Genomic DNA, 17,158 nt, shown 5'->3' with positions numbered 1-17,158 from the left:
ATTAACTTGATGCCAACAGAGCAGTTTGATAAATCTTTCCACTGTGTTGAAGACTGAGCTGACTGCTTTGGTATCTCCAAAGATAAATAGTCTGAGATGGTGTGTGCTAAATAAACTTGAGGGCACCAGTTTATAGGCCCTGGTTTCTCTCAGGATCTCCTTAGACTCTTTCAGGAGAGGAACTTGTTGGGTTTGGTCCTGGAGAGCTGACTCCCACGCAATGAAGTATCTGGCCAACTCCCAGGCCACCAGTAGCTACTGGCGTAGCTACTGGCGTCATTCCAACCCCTGAGATATTGCCTGAGGGTTCTGGGCCTTTGATTCAACCAGACTTCTTTTTTCTTTTTCCTCCTAGTACTGGAGATCAAATCCAGGATCTCACACTTGCTAGGTAAGCCTTTACACCACTGAGCTACACCCATAGCCCCAGACCTAATTATTTAGCACAAGGAAGGTAGTTTCTTATTCAGCTTCAGCACAGGCCAAAGAACTTCCAGATGTAATAAAGATTTTTCTCTTGATTTGATATTGGAATAAGCTAGGAGAGCATGAATGAAAATCATTTGAATGACCAGGGCTGGGTCATTTTCTCATTATATGATTTCCATTCTCCTGGATCCTTGAACACATTCCTCATATTTGTTTTTGTGGTTCTCTGTGGCTTTTCAGATCAAAATGACACTATTAATTAAGGTCTTCAGAGATGCTACTGCTAGTGAATTAGCTCACTGGTGATTGTTTTCCTTCCTTCCTCTTGTGTTTCTGATATCAATTCCAGGCAACATTGCTCCCCTGGGGACCCCCTCTCCCCTACACTCTGTTCTTTTAACTAGGATCACAAGTCCCCCCAGTTTTCCCCATGTTAGTAAGGATTGAACCCAGGGTTGTTCTACCACTAAGCTACATCCTCAACCACTTTCATTTTTAAATTTTGAGACAGGGTCTCACTCAGTTGCCAAGGCTGGCCTCCATGTTTTGATCCTCCTGCCTCAGCTTCTCAAATTGCTGGTACTGTGGGCATGCATCACTGCACCAGGCAAGTCCCCAGATTATTTATTTATTTATTGCAGCACTGGGATTGAACCAGGACTTGGTTGGTTTATGCTTGACAAGCGCTCTGCCACTGAGCTACATTCTCCACCCAGTCCCCAGATTTATTTCATTTTATTTTTTGGTATCGGGGATTGAACTCAGGGGCACTTGACCACTGAACCACATCCCCAGCCCTATTTTTGTATTTCATTTAGAGACAGGGTCTCACTGAATTGCTTAGTGCCTCGAAATTGCTGAGGCTGGCTTTGAACTTGCTATTTTCTGGACTCAGCCTCCTGAGTTGCTGAGATTACAGGCCTGCACCGCCGCACCAGTCCTCAGATTTGTAAAATCTGTTTTAAGTCATAGTTTTATGGTGTTTGTTGGTCTTCTACCTACCATAGTGTGAACTGGAAAGATTGTCACACTGTAGAAAAATGAGTTTATGTCTCAGAAAGGATCACTTAGCCATTTAAACTTAATTTGCATATGAAAAGCTTAAATTAATCCTAAAGGGAGAGACATGTTGCATCCATCAAACCATTTGTATCCTTTTAGATCTTTGCTTCTCCAAGAAGTGGCTTTTCATCAAGAAACCATTTTAGAAACACAGGATCTCAGATTCTACCCCAGACTGAGGGAATCTGAATCTGCATTGTGACTAGACCTCCAGGTAATTCCTGTATTTGAGCTCTGTTCCAAATCACATCAGTACTATTTTAAGCTACTCACTTCCAACAAGATTTTTGCTTCATTTGCAGCTACATACAATTCACTTAAAATATTGTTGCTTTAAAATAGGATTAAAAGATCATTTTCAAAATACTTGTAGAGGTGGGGGTGGTGGTGCATGCCTGTAATCCCAGCTGCTGGGGAGGCTGAGACAGGAGTGAAAGTTCAAGACTAATGTCAGCAGTGTAGCAAGACCCTGTCTCAGAATTAAAAAAAAAAAAAAAAACTTTCAAGTTTATTATGCATACAATAAAGTACTCAAGTCCTAGGTTAATAGCTCATAGAATTGTTACAAATGTGGACATCTGCACCACTGGTGCCAGATAAAGCCATATTTNAAAAAAAAAAAAAAAAAAAAAAAGGGCTGGGGATATATATAGCTCAGAGGTAAAGTGCCTCTGGGTTTAATCCCCAGCACTCTCCCCCACAATAATAATAATAACACTTGTAAACAGTTAAGGTGAAAGTTCAAACCATTCACGAGGTAGGAAACCCACTCACCCCAATTCATGAGGTTGTAACCCACCCATCCGCAGCCTCACCCTCTTTTTAACCATTTCTTTTCTAGGGGCTTTTTCTCCCCTCCCTCACTCTCTTGAGGCTGTATCTTCCATTTTATTCTGCAATTCCAGGAATGGAACCAGATTCATTATCCAGAAATTCAAGCCAAATGTTCCCATTTGGCTTGAATGATGAAAAGACCAGAAAGTTGTATGTCAGCAAGCCAAAGGCGTTTGGTAGGAGACCAAAATGAACACTAGAGATACTGGTCTTTATAATTAGCAAGTTTTAATTGTTTCGAACTCTCCACTAATGTTAAAAACAGGGCAACCTACTTAATGACTCACTTATTCCTGTCATTTGCTGTTTCTCTTTTGCCCAGACAAATTCACACAGTGGAGGTGCAGCCACCTAGAGACTAGCTTCTTTTGCTCCTTTAGATCAGCAAAGGACTGGGTTTTGCATGAGAAGACCTCCATGCCCCTGCTCCCCATCCCATTGTAGCTTATTAAGTTTCCTTAATTTATGCAGAGAAAATAATCCTCAATTCTGGAATGTATTTTGGGGAATCTTTGCAAAACACCTGATCCCCTTTTTCCTTTTGTTTTTCTTGTTTTAAAAAAAAAACATTTTAAATTTATTTATTTTAGTTGTAGATGGACACAATACCTTCATTTTATTAGTTAGTTAAAAAAAATTTTTTTTTGGTAGTTGTAGATGGACAGAATGCCTTTATTTGTTTATTTTTACGTGGTGCTGAGGATCCAACCCAGTGCCTCACACATGCTAGGCAAGTGCTCTACCACTGAGCTGTAACCACAGCCCCTTTCTTTTGTTTGTGTGGTACTGGGGACTGAATCCAGGGTCACTGTATCATTGAGCTGCATTTCCAGCCCTTTTCATTTTGCACTTTGAGTAAGTTGCCCAGGAATTTATGGTGCTCCTGCCTCAGCCTCTGCAGTTTCTGGAATTACAAGCATGCACCTCCTGTGGGCTAAATCCCATCTTTGAAGTGGTAATTTGTCCCTAGTGTAGCCAAATGTGATGGATACTCATCTCCATGAGTAGAAAGCCAAGTAGCAGAACCTAAAGAAAAAAGAATGGAGAAAGATTTGTTGCCTGCAGCAGGTAAGGAGAGCACTGGAGTTATTTCCAAAGCAGTGCCCTCTTCAAGGAAAGGAAGCAAGGAGATTTTATTTTGGAAGCTTATACATATTCAATCAGGAAAGCTCACTGGGGGCAGGCACATGAATGAGCATACTCAGTTTTAAGACACACATTCCCGAGCTTGCTCTGGTTAAGGTCATAGTTAAAGAAGGAGAGATGTGGGCACATTTTGGGGAAGGCTCAGCTCAAGGGTATAGAGTTAGATGATCAAGAAGGGAAGATGGTGGACACCAACACTTATGGGCATGATTGGTTCAGTATTATAATGTGCCAAGTTTACTCTCGGTTGCCTAAAAGAATGAGTCAGAAGGGCTTGGTGACCTTGGCTGGTTTTCTGCGACTTTCTTCAGAGTCTTAGCTGAAACAGAAAGGACAGCTGTGAAGGTGCCTTAATGCAGGATTTTGCCCCAACAGTTGCCTTCTTCCTTTATCTGCTAAAATTAGCAGTTCTTGTGTTTTTTTTTTTTTTTTTTTAAGCAATTTCATTGAGGTCTGTATGATTTAAATATCATAAAATTCTCTGGTTTTAAATGCAAACATCAGTACTTTTTAGGAAGTTAAGTTGTATAACCATCACTGTAATCTCCTTTTAGGTTTCTATCAACTCAAAAAGATCATTGTGTCCATTTGCAGTTAACACTATTCCTCCTTCAGTTCCAGGTGACTCTACTTTCTGTCTATATAAATTTGCCTTTTTGGGCTATCCATATAAATGGGATTATTATACAGTATATGGTCTTTTTTTTTTTTTAAACTTGATATTGGAAATTGAACCCAGGACCTTAATCATTATAGACAAGGACTCTACCATTAAGCAACATCCCCCAGTCATTTTTATTTTGAGACTGGGTCTTCAGCAATTGCCTAGGCTATCTTGAACTTGTAATCTTCCTGTTTCAATCTTCTGAGTGGCTGGGAATTACAGGCCTGTGCCACTGGGGCCTGCAATAAGTGCTCTCTTTTTGACTGGCATATTATGCTGAGTATAATGTGTTTGAGGTTCATGCAAGTTCTAGCGTGCATTAGCACTTCATTCTTTTTTTTTTTTTAAGCACTTCATTCTTTATTATTGCCAAGTAATATTCCATTTATGGATAAATAACATTTTTGTTCATGCATCAAGCAATTGATGGGCATTTGGTTTTTTTCCACTTGGTGGTGGTTATGAATAATGTTGCTAATATCTGTCTTTGGTGTGGATGTTTTCATTTCTCTTGTGTGGACACCTAGGAGTGGATTTGCTGGGTCATGCTTGGAAAAATTTAACCTTTTTTAAAAATATTTTTTTAGATGTTGATGGACTATTACTTTATTCATTTATTTATATGTGGTGCTGAGAATCAAACCCACTGCCTCACACATGTTAGGCAAGTGCTCTACCACTGAGCCACAACCCCAGCCCTTAACTTTTTTTTTTTTGGTGATACTGGGGATTGAACCCAAGGGTGTACTCCTGCCTCAGCCTCCTGAGTTGTTGGGATTACAGGTGTGTGTCACCATGACTGCCTGACTCTTATTATACACTTAGGTTTCCATAATGTTTATTGATGAGCATCTTTTCATGTATTTATTGGCTGTTTGTATATCTTTGGAGAAATTTCTATTCAAGTCCTTTGCCTGTGTTTTAATTGGCTTTTTTTTTTTTTAAGTACTGGAGATTTAATTCAGGGGGACGCAATCACTGAGCCAATCCCTAGCCCTATGTTGTATTTTATTAAGAGACAGGGTCTCACTGAGTTGCTTAGGGCCTTGCTTTTGCTGAGGCTGGCTTTGAACCCATGATCCTTCTGTCTCAGTCTCCTGAGTCTCTGGGATTACAGGTGTGTGCCACCATGCCTGGTGGGTTATTTGTTTTGGTTGTTGAATTCTTTATATATTCTGGACGTTAACTCCTTGCAAATATGTCATTTGTAGATATTTTCTTCCCTTCTGTGGGATGTCTGTCCACTCTGTTGATTGTGTCCTTTGAGGCACAGAGTTTTAAATTTTTGATTAATTCCATATTGTCTGTTTCATTTCAGCATTTTGTGTCATATCCAGGACATTATTGTCAAATCCAATGACATAAAGCTTTCGCCTGTGTTCTAAGACAGTTGAAGTTGGCAGTCTTGTGTCATGGAGTTTGATCCATTTTGAGTTAATGGATCATTCTTTTACATATTGTTATCCAGTTTTACCCAGCTCTCTTTGTTGAAAAGACGGTTCTTTCTCCATTGATTGGTCATGGCACCCTTGTCAAAATCACCTGACCACATATATGAGTGTTTATTTTGGGGCTCTTTTAAAAAAAATATTTATTTTCTCGTTTTAGGTGGACACATTATCTTTATTTTACATTTATGTGGTTCTGAGGATTGAACCCAGAGCCTCACGAATGAATGCCAGGCGAGCATTCCACCCCAGAGCCACAACCCCAGCCCCTATTTTGAGGCTCTTTATCAGATTTCATTGGCTGTGTTTTGAATTTTTTCCCCCAGTACTGAGGATTGAGCCCAGGTGCCTACATTCGCAGTCCTATGTTTAACTTTTAAAGAAGTTTTCCAATGTGGCTTTATCATTTATACCTGCACCAACAATTTTACAGACTCTCATTTTCTACATCTTTGATGATTTGTTACCATCTACCCTTTTCCTTTTTTTTTTTTTTTTTTGGGTGGTATTGGGGATTAAACTCAGGACTGTGTGCATATTAGGCAAGCACTCTACCACTGAGCTGTGTCCTCAGCATTGAGAAAAATTTATTTTTGGCTGGGTATGGTATTGTACTCATGTAATACCAGCAATTGGGGAGGCTAAGGCAGGAGAATCAAAAGTTCCAAGACCAGCCTAGGGGACTTAGTAAACCTTGTCTAAAAATAAAAAATTTATTTTTAATTAAAATTTTTTCCCCAGAACTGGGGATTGAACCCAAGGCCTTGCACAAACTAGGGAAGTGCTGTACCACTCAGCTACATTCCCAGCCCTTTTTATTTTTTTAAATCTTGAAACAGTTTAAGTCTGGCTTCAAACTTGGTGATGCCCTTGCTTGGGCCTCCTGAGTAGCTGGTATTATATATGTATGCTACTGTGCCTGGTGTCGTCTGCCCTTTGATCATAGCTATCTGATTATAGCTATCTGGATATGAAATTATGGGTTTGGTTCTTGACTTTAAAAAGTTTTTTTTAGTTGTAGATGGTCACATATCTTTATTTTTATGTGATGCAGAGGATCGAACCCGGTGCCTCACACATGCAAAGCAAGCGCTCTACCTCTGAGCTACAAACCTAGCCCTTGACTTTTTTTGTTGTTGTTTGTTTGTTTTTTAATATTTTTTAGTTGTTGATGGACCTTTTATTTTATTTATTTATATGTGGTGCTGAGAATCAGACCCAGTACCTCACAAATGCTAGACAAGTGCTCTACCACTGACCTACAACCCCAGCTCTGGTTCTTGACTTTTAAACTAATATTATGCTTTTTGTTCAACTTGGAGCCAAGAGATAGGGGATGGAGTGAGGACCTCTCCACTCATAGCAGGGTCACTTATCTGCCTGTACATGCTCTGTGCTTCTGCAGGGTGGACTGAGTAATCTCAAGCAAGTCACAGCCTCAGCTTTTTCTCTGAATAGTGGCAATAATTAATGCCTTTCTCATAGACCGTATGATAAGAATACTTATATGAATACTTTTCTTAGGGTAAGTGTTACTAAAAGTTGGATTCACAGTTTTACTCCATCAGCTTGTTTTTTGTTGTGTGACTTTTGCTGTCATTGACTTTCGCTGCCCAGCAATCGTGACCAATATTTTAGGCATGACAGAATTCTGCTGGACAGCCTGGCTGTGTATCTTCTGTTCCCCTGGATGTCACCCAGTTATCCTCACACCCGTCTCACGCATTAGCGCTGAGTGAACTTGTGAGTCCCCTTGATCATCTGTAATCTGGGTTGTGACCACTTGTTTATCCAGTTTCGTTTCCTCCTTATCATCCATCATAGCTTCTACTTACTATAACAAAGTCTTGTTTCATTCTCTTGACCTCTAACCCTGGGCCCTATTGGGACAAAAACATTTTCATCCTTAGCCTGTGGAAAGCGGTGCTGTATTCTTTTCTTCCTTCTTAGTTGTGCCACATCTGCACGGACTTGCTCTTGGGGGAGATGAAGTCATCCAGGCAGCCTTCCCCTCCTCGTGCACAGGTTGCTAGCTGCTGCAGTAATTGGCTTGGCAGCCTACTCCCTGAAAGGTTGTCCTTCAGCTGGTACTTTTTTTAAAGCTGCAAGACTTGCCCCCTTGGGAGTGCCCTGAGACAGCAGCTGTCATGCTTAATTAAGGAGAGAGATGGGAAAGGTGTTTTGAAGGGAGACCTGTTATCTCAAAGAACAGTGGTCAAGCTGGAGCACTTGGAAAGGGCAGATGGCGGCCAAGATGGAGGGCATGGTAGAAATAGCTCAGAACGCTGGGCAGAAAATGCTTTGCTGGCAGTCAAGGAGAATGGCATTGAATGTTTTTTTGTTTTTTTTTTTTTTTAAATATTTACTTTTTTTAGTTGTAGTTGGACACAATACCTTTATTTTACTTATTTATTTTTATGTGGTGCCAAGGATCGAACCCAGGGCCTCGCATGTGCTAGGCGAGCACTCCACCGCTGAGCTCCAGCCCCAGCCCCTTGAATGTTTTTTAAAAGACTTATTTACTCTTTTTAGCAAATCAGGTAAGTCCCACACATATTAAAAATTTTGTGTATTTGGGTTGCTAGGTGTTGGTGGTACATGCATATATGTAGGAAGTACATACTTTTCATATCCAACTCCCCTGCACAAAAAAAAAAAAAAAAAAAAAAAAATTCCTGAACAAAACTCAAGGGAGTCCCAGATATCTCAGTGGGGTATATACTTAACCACTTAGGAATTGAAACTACTACTGTGTGCCTAAACTGTTAGGGCCCATAGTGAAGGCTTGGGGTGTGGGAGTGGATTCCCTTTAAATTCTAGTACAGTCATATCTGATAGAATTATAATGTGAGTCACACATGTAATTTTATATTTTCTAGTAGCCCATGTGTTAGCTTGTTAGGGCTACCATAACAAATTACCATAAAATCGGTAGTTTAAAACCACAGTTTCTTTGTTCACTGCTTTGGAGGCCAGAAGTCAGACATGTAAGTATCCTCAGTGCCCTGCTCCTTCTGAAGGCTCTGGGGGAAAATCCTTCCTGGCCTCTTCTCAGCATCTGGCATCTCTTGGAAGTCCTTGGCATTCTCTGGCTGGTAGTGCGTCACTTGAATCTCTGCTTCCGTCTTTGCTTTCTTCCCTGTTTGTGTCTCTGTGACAGGTGTATGAATTTTGACGGATGCTGCTCAACCCACTGTCCAGGTTACATAAGTAAGAAGGGACCGTGGTGTGGTTCAGGGGCAGAGCACTCGCCTAGCATTGTGAGGTCCTGGGTTGATGTCCAGCTCTGCAAAATGGAAAACAAATAAACAAAATATAAATTAAGCCAGGACACAACTACCAAAAAATAAAAAAAAAGAAAAAAAAAAGAAAAGAGAACAGCCCAAATTTAAATTTGATTAATACCTAATACTAATTAAAGTTGGTTAATTTTAATGTTTTATTTTATCGAATACTCAAATATTATCATTATAGTAGTAATCAACATAAAGGAATTTTTATTAATTTTTTTTTTTTTTTTGTAGTACTGGAGATTGAACTCAGGGATACTTTAGCATTGAGCTACATCCCCCAGTCCTACTTATTTTTCTTTTATTTTTTACTTTGAGACAGAGTCTTAGTAAGTTGTCTAGACTTTCCTCAAACTTGCCATCCTCCTGCCTCAGCCTCCCGGGTTGCTGCATTTACAGGTGTGCACCACCACACTAGATAGAAAGAATTCTTTTTGGTACTGGGGACTGAATTCAGGGGCACTCAATCACTGAGCCACATCCCCAGCCCTTTTATTTTAGAGACGGGGTCTCACTGAGTTGCTTAGAGCCTTTCTCAAAAAGAATTTTATTATTTTTAATTTTTATATATTTTTTAGTTGTAGTAGAAATATCACCTTTATGTGGTGCTGAGGATTAACCCAGTACACCTCACACATGCTAGGCAAGCACTCTACTACTGAGCTACAATCCCAGCCCCTCCAAAAGAATTCCTTTTTTTCTTGGTACTGGGTATCGAACTCAGGGGCACTCAACCGCTGAGCCACAACCCCAGTCCCCAAAAGAATTTTAATGAGATATTTTAATATTTTTTGTTTTGCATTTAGATCCTTAAAATCCAGTGTGTATTTTATACTTACAGCATCTCAATTTGGACTGACACTTGCAAGTACTCCTGGCTGCTGTACACTGGAGAGCACAATTGGGGAGTGCTGTGGGGCTGACAGAGGGTTACAATTCTCAGTCTTTTGCCCCATGTTTTCTCCCTCTCTTTGTCCTCATTTGTTGTTGGAATTTTCTTTTTTCTTTTCTTTTTTTTTTTTGAAAAAGTCTCAGTCATTCTGAACAAAAGAAATAAAATTTTGTAAGAATTACTGGAAATCCAAAGATTCAATGTGGAAAGCAAATTAGCCAGTTTTGCAAGAAAAGACCTTTATTGAGATCCCCTACCCATTTTTCCCCTTGCCCCACCCAGTTCTGGGGATGGAACCCAGGAATTCAGTTCCATTTCTAAGTGTCTGTGTTTATTATGTGGTAGAATTCATTAAACATTCTGTTACAGTAACTTAAAGAAGTGTGGTTAAAATTTTGGATTTTAGGGGCTGGGATTGTGGCTCAGTGGTAGAGCACTTGCCTCACACGTGTGAGGCACTGGGTTCAATCCTCAGCACCACATAAAAAGTAAATAAATCAAATAAAGGTATTCTCTGCAAATAAAAAAAAAAACTTAAAAAAAAATTTTGGATTTTAATTTTATACTGAGGAGGAGAAATATAAGCTTTTAAATTATTCTAAATCTCCCTGCCATGAGATTTGTGACTCACCCATTTAGGATCCCCCCAATGATCATGGCTATTATTCTCTGTCATGTTAAAACAAGAAGGGGCTTAAATTTTTCTTTCTTGGGCTGGTTGTACTAAGTCTGTTGCAATAATGAAGTTATGATCTGTATCTCTAAAAGTCAGTATTGTCTTCTCCAAGATTTAAAGGCTTATTGTTAGTTTGAATTTCAGTAAGGAGGAGGTCCTTTATAAACAACCCCACAGGGAGAACAGTTGTGAATCCTTCAGTTTTTTTTCCTCCTTTGGTACTGGGGATTGAACTAAGGGAAGCTTTACCACTGAACTTTATCCCCAGCCCTTTTATTTTTGAAACTGTACCTCATTAAGTTGCTGAGGCTGGCCTGGAACTTGTGATCCTCCTGCCTCAGCTTCCCAAGTAGCTGCGATTACCAGTCTTGCACTCAGCTGTATCCTTGAATTCTTAAATGTGGTTGTGTGATAAGGATTTTTCTCTCCACTTCTGTAAGTGGAATTACAAATGTTAGCTATGGTTGATTTTTATTCTGGTCCATACATATTTCCTGCCAGTTTTACTCCCTGCCTTAAATAACCCACCATGGAAAACAACTTAGACTGCGGTTGCTAATGTGCCCAGATGCAAAAATCCACTGTGCTTGTCACAAATGAAAGTGGTTACCTAGGTGAATGAGGAAAGAAATCCCCTGATTCCTGGGAGTTTTGAACTTTCGATTATTACCCACCTGACCCCTAATCCTAAAGCAGAAATCTTGCATCTTAATCAGTAATGAACCTTGACTAGTTCACTTGTTCAGTCTTTGTGAGTATTGTAGGGGAATCCAGTGTTCTCTTGAGACCTTGGTTAAGGTATCGGTGGTGCTTTTCATCTCAGTATCAGAGAGATTTATAAATTTGGGGTTGTATTCATCCTGTTGTGTGCTTCCCTGTGTAAACAAATGTATAGTTGTTTCTGGTCTGGAAGTTCAAAGAAAAAATAGGATGATTTCATCATGTTAATTAGTTACCCAAAGGAAATAGATTTTTTTTTCCTTCTTTTTTAAACCTCAGTGACTACTATCATAGAAGAAAGTGGTGATGCTTACCTCTGTGACTGTAGAAAAAAGCAAAGGAAGGAAGGAAGGGATTTTGGAGACACCCTGTTCATGTCCTCCAGTTCTCCTCCTTCCCCAGTTCAAGCCCTTGTGGATCCTGTCTGAGACGGAGAGGGTAGATCCAGTAACCTAGCCTAGGCGACTCACAGGATTCCTCCCACCCCATTATCTTACTATCTGCAACTCTGTACCTTACAGTGCTCCAGCCTCCCTGGCCTTTGCTCTTTGTTGAGCAAGCCAGATAATCTTTTATCTTTGCCTGGCTGTTTCATCTTTTACTGGAACCCCACCCCCTACCCCCATATTGGGGATTGAATCCAAGGGTGATTTACCACGAGCACTATCATTTTCTAATACACTATCATTTATTTATTTTTCTTGCTCCATCCTCCACCACCCCCAATATAAGTGCCATGAGAAAAGGTTCTTAGTTTCCCATTGTTAGAAATACTGGGGGATGCTCTAAGGAATCAAACACGTGCTTGGAAATAGCTCTGCAAGGCAAACTTTTCTGTACCTGGCAAACAAACACATTGGGTGGGCAGTCTGCCTGTTTTAATGCCAAACGCAGCATTGCCCCTTGCTCTGATAGGAGGAGCTTGGTGTTACGATCTACTCAATTGGTAAATTTTAAAATTGGATGGTCAAAGGGAAGGGCTACAGTTAAAATGGCTACGATTGGATCTTAATATCCCAATTTAGGGTAAATATTGTGTTCTGAAAATAGACAACTGAACTTTCTATTTCTCACACCATCTAGCAAAAGCGCCTGGTACATAGTAGGCCTTCAATAAATATTGTGGAATGAATCAGTAACACATCATGGTTCTTTGGCTAGAAATGTAGTTATTCAAACCTGAAGGTTTTTGGCAAGTACTGTATTTCCATTCCTTCTAGATTTGACCAGCCATACTTAACTACTTTTGGGGAACTATTTTGTCATTACTTTTCTTTCTATCTTTTTCTTTTCTATTTGGTAATGGGGGTTGAACCTGGTACCCTTTTTATTTTCTATTTTTAGACAGGGTCTTGCTAAGTTGCTTAGGGTCTCATGAAGTTGCCCAGGCTAGCCTTGAACTGGTGATCCTTCTGCCTCAGCCTCTTGAGCTCCTGGGATTACCGGCCTGCACCATCGCACCTGGCATGTTACCAATTTTTGACCTCACAATTGGGTCCTTGTTCCCTCTTCGGATTGTGGAACCAATGAAGGTTTATTCTTGGCCAAAGAGTTAACTAAGTCAGCATCTTGACCCTGGGGGTCTGGGAGGTTATAGGTGTAGGTTAAAAGAAATGAGGGGGAGGGATATGTTAATAAAGGGGAGGAATAGTCGTGTATTTTCTGAGAATTTGAGTGCCACCTCCTTTTTGCTCCTTTCATGGTTTTCATTGGTTGTTCTCAAGACAGTTATCAACTGTCATGGTGCTGGGAGGTGTACCGTCTAGCAGGCCGATGGGATTGGAATGAAGTTAGAGGCTGACAGTTGCTCTGGCAACCATCTTAGATCCAATTGGTTTTAGCTAGCCTACCTGAAGAGGGGCATCAGCCATTCTGTCCTCAAAGATAAGCAAGAGGACTGGGGTTGTGGCTCAGTGGTAGAGTGCTTGCGTGAGGCACTAGGTTCAATCCCTGGCACCACATAAAAATAAACATAAAATAAAGGTATTGTGTTTATCTACAACTAAAAAAAAATTTAAAAAAGAAAAAGGTGCCCTGGCACATGCCTGTAATCCTATTGGCTCGGGAGGCTGAGGCAGGAGGATCACGAGGTCAAGCCAGCCTCAGCAAAAGCAAGGTGCCTAAGCAATTCTGTGAGATGACCCTGTCTCTAAATAAAATACAAAATAGTGTTGAGGATGTGAATCAGGGGTCGAGTGCCCCTGAGTTCTCTCCTGAATACCCGGAAAAAAAAAAAAAAGATAAGCAAGACTCAGTGGGGCAGAAATTCAGTTAGGTCATGTAGGCAACATGGAGAAACTAAGGGTGAATGAGGGCTGGTTTTAGTAAGGTTTATTGTGCAGATTCCTCTGGTGCCATCTCTGGGCTGATAAGAATTGTCTGATTAACTTCCTGTCCTTCCTATTTATGTCCTGCTGGTGGGGAAATAGGGGGAAGGCAGAGAGTTATTTTTTGTTATGTATAACCTTTATACCAAAGTGGCATATTCTGCACTCACTTCCCCTATGCTGGGCATTGAACCCAGGTTTGCTCTACCATGGAGGTGCATCCCCAGTCTTTTTTTAAAAAAATTGTATTTTAAATGTTGATGGACCTTTATTTTATTTGTTTATTTATATGTGGTGTTGAGGATCGAATCCAGTGACTCACACATACTAGTCACGTGCTCTACCACTGAGCCACAACCCCAGCCTTTCCCCCCGGTCCCTTTTTATTTTTTATTTTGAGACAGGGTCTCACTAATTTGCCTAGGCTGGTCTTGAACTTGTGATCCTCCTGCCTCAGATTCCCAAATAGCTCAGATTACGGATGTGTACCACCATGCCTGGCAAACCTTCCCTTCTCTTGAAGTTCTCACATGAATGTTCCCCCAAGACCCTTGACTCTGGGACCTTTATAATCTCTGAAGGGGTTTGTGGCTTATTGCAGAGAATTTCAAGTCTGAGCTAAGCTTGGTAAAATAGCAGTAGGGATAAGAGTTGGATCCTTCTTGATGCCCTGCCAAAAGAGGGGCACTTGGTATTCACTGGGTCTGTAATTATGGGGCTTGCTGACATAAAGTCCTTCTGGCTGTGCCATATTCATTCTCATCATGTTAAAATGGAAGAAGAGGTCAAGTTGTATTTGCTGATTTCACAAGGTCCACTGGGCCTACTGTAAATAATTCATATTCAAGGCAGATTTTTCTTTCCACATTTCAAAACAAACTTTTCATCTTCTACATTGACCCCTCTTACCTTGCCAGTAACTAATTCCTTCTCTCCCTGTTCTCCTGTACCACACACACTTCAGACACTGTGGGTAAGATCAAGGCAGCTGTCACTTAGAAAATTTCTAAAAATTAGATTTTTTATTAACTTCAGCCACCTGGTACCTGGGGTGAGGGCGAGGGAACAACGTGGAGAGCAAAAACCTCTGAGAGAACCAAAGATTGAACCCAAAGACCAATCAAAAATATCTGTACACATTGTTTCATAGAATAGTACAGTAGAATGTGAATGTGACATGTGAAATTTCAAGTGTTCTGGAAATGACATTTAAAAAGGTAAAAAGAAAAAATAAAAGGTTAAATTATCTTTAATGATCTTTTTTATTTAATCCTGTATGTCTAAAATAGTACCATTTCAATGTGCAATCAATATGAAAATTAATATCTAGGTGTCGTGGTACATGCCTGTTATCTTAGTTTCTCAGCTACTCTGGAGTAGAAAGACTAAGGCAAGAGGATTATAAATTCAAGGCCAGCCTGGGCCACTAGTGAGCCTGTATCTTAAAATAAAAATAAGCTGGGCCTGATGGCACACATCTGTAATCCCAGCTATTTGGGAGGTTGAGGCAGGAGGATCACAATTCAAGGCTAGCCTCAGCAATTTAGTGAGGCCCTAAGCAATTTAGCAAGACCCTGTCTCAAAAAGTGGAAAAAAAAAAAAAAAAAAAAAAAAAAAAAGGGCTGGGAATGTAACTCAGTGGTAAAGTGCCCCGAGTTCAATCCCTGGTACATATATAAATACATACATACAAATATATATAAAAGGCTGGGATATAGCAGTGGTATAGTGTCCCTGGGTTCAATTCCCAGTACTGGAATAAATGGTTCACATTTTTCTTTCAGCACCACTCTTCAGAAGTAGTGAGATCTACAGTACATTTCAATTTGGACTAGACACATTTCAAGTGTTCAGTAGGCACATATGGCTTAGTGGCTACCTACACTTTGAAGGCTTTGCCCTAGAATGAATCCATGGGTGTTTCCTTATTTGAACAATTTATTTTCTGTTTTCCCGCCACAGAAATGTTTTATTATTATTATTATTATTTTCTTTTTACAAAGAGAGAGAAGTATGAAAAGTATGTGGACAAAGTTAAAGATTTCTATCAAGTATTACTGAAATAATATCATGTTCTAGTACAGGAACTCTGGGAAGTACACATAGGTAGAAACCTCAGGCTACATGACTACATGATGTCCTCTCCATTTCCACACCTGGGAGCCCGTAAAAGGTTTGGGGTGCGTGGGGCTTCAGCTAGGTGTACCCCATCGCATCTCACTGGGATTACAACTTCTGTAGGTCTGTGGGTTTCTCTTCTGGTCTGTGGGGTCAGTTTGGAGCAGGAGCCTTGGAGCTGGCAAAGCTGAGTCTTGCTCAGGTCCTTGCTGTGTTTATTGTTATCTGAGGAGGGTGGCTTGTTATTTTGGTTAGTTTTTTTTTTTTTTCTTTTTTTCTTTTGAGGTGCTAGAGAATGAACCCAGGACCTCACACATGCCAGGCAACTGCTCTACCAGTGAGCTACGTCCCTAGTCCAGCCCTGTTTTATAAAACTTTAGTGAAGGATTCTCTTGGAACTGACCCCTCTAGGGACACTCACCAAGGCAAGGGTGGCCCAGTGTGTGGGTCAGCTGTCTGAGCTGCAGCATGGAGATTCCAGCCAGCAACAAAACAAAACAAAACCCAGAATGCCCAAAGCAAATACTCCCTTTGCCTTTTTTATGAGTTTGTTTCTCTTGCCTAGGTATAAAATGACAAAGTTGAGGGTGAGTTGTGTGAGAGGGTAGTTGTCATATAACCAGTGTGCATTGTTCTCATGGAAAAAAAAAAAAATCAGTCCATGGCGCCTGTGACGGAATTTTTGTTTCTCTCTTTCTTTTTCTTCTAGGCCGAGGAATCCTGTAAATGTAATGGCTGGAAAAACCCCAACCCCTCTCCCACTCCCCCCAGAGCCGATCTGCAGCAGATCATTGTCAGTCTCACGGAATCCTGCCGGAGTTGTAGCCATGCCCTAGGTGAGTTCCAAAATCTTCTAGGTTGCCTGACTGTTCCTAACTTTTAATGAATTCTGTGGATTAACCCAACTTGAATGCTGTTTACTTCTATATGAGGCCAACCACAAAAGAGTCTCTCTAGTTTCCTGAGTTGGTTTCGTGGGAGAGACAGTCCATGCACTCACTGTTGGCATCGATTCATTATTTGTCTCTTTTCCCCTTTCAGCATGAGCTGAGTTGGACTGAAGGATTGCCAGATAACATGAAACACAGCAACTGAGCTATTTAGAATAAATAATGTGTAACATGTCCTGATTCGTTCTGATGGAGGGGCCTGAGGGTCTTTGAGCCTAGGATGGAAACCTCAACTAACTGGTTATTTGTTGTTATTTTCTGAATCTCTGAACTTTCTTGGAGGGTGCTTCATTTTATCTGCATGTACCTTTGTTTCTTGCATTTGCCAGTACTTTCTTTATTGGGGTTACCCTCCATTGTGTTTCTTGAATGTTTACTTGTCTTTTCCTTTTCAACTTTTTTATCTGTCTCTGTAAGATAATCATTGTCAGGGTGGCAAGATAAGGCTTTGCTGCAGTTATTCAACAGGACTGAGATAATCTGTTACTCTGCATCTTTATAGGAGCGTCAGGGTAATTCTTCTGGGGAGGAGGTGCTGGGGATTGAACCCAGCATTTCTCATAAGCTAAGAACACACTATTGCTGAGGTATATCCCCAGCTG

At 40.6% G+C, this 17,158-nt stretch overlaps 1 protein-coding gene and 1 long non-coding RNA gene across 2 annotated transcripts in view; one reads left to right on the top strand and one right to left on the bottom strand.

The window, feature by feature from the left end:
- The first annotated feature begins 1,686 nt into the window (after positions 1-1,686).
- Positions 1,687-17,158, top strand: part of Kat2b (lysine acetyltransferase 2B) — an 88,255-nt gene continuing 72,783 nt past the window's right edge. The window contains exons 1-2 of the mRNA XM_015494358.2: positions 1,687-1,705; positions 16,316-16,442. The gene's annotated coding sequence lies outside the window, so the exon portion shown is untranslated. The remainder of the gene's footprint in view (positions 1,706-16,315; positions 16,443-17,158) is intronic.
- On the bottom strand, positions 8,196-10,161 carry LOC125616240. Its single transcript, XR_007346846.1, has 2 exons — positions 9,713-10,161; positions 8,196-8,869 (listed from the first exon to the last, which is right to left on the bottom strand). It is a non-coding gene; the product is annotated as an uncharacterized LOC125616240 (long non-coding RNA).

The sequence above is a fragment of the Marmota marmota genome, unplaced genomic scaffold, assembly GCF_001458135.2.
Source record: "Marmota marmota marmota unplaced genomic scaffold, marMar, whole genome shotgun sequence".
Taxonomy (NCBI): Eukaryota; Metazoa; Chordata; class Mammalia; order Rodentia; family Sciuridae; genus Marmota; species Marmota marmota.
The sequence above is the reverse complement of the archived record's forward strand: the minus strand, read 5'-3'. Positions and strand labels throughout refer to the sequence as shown.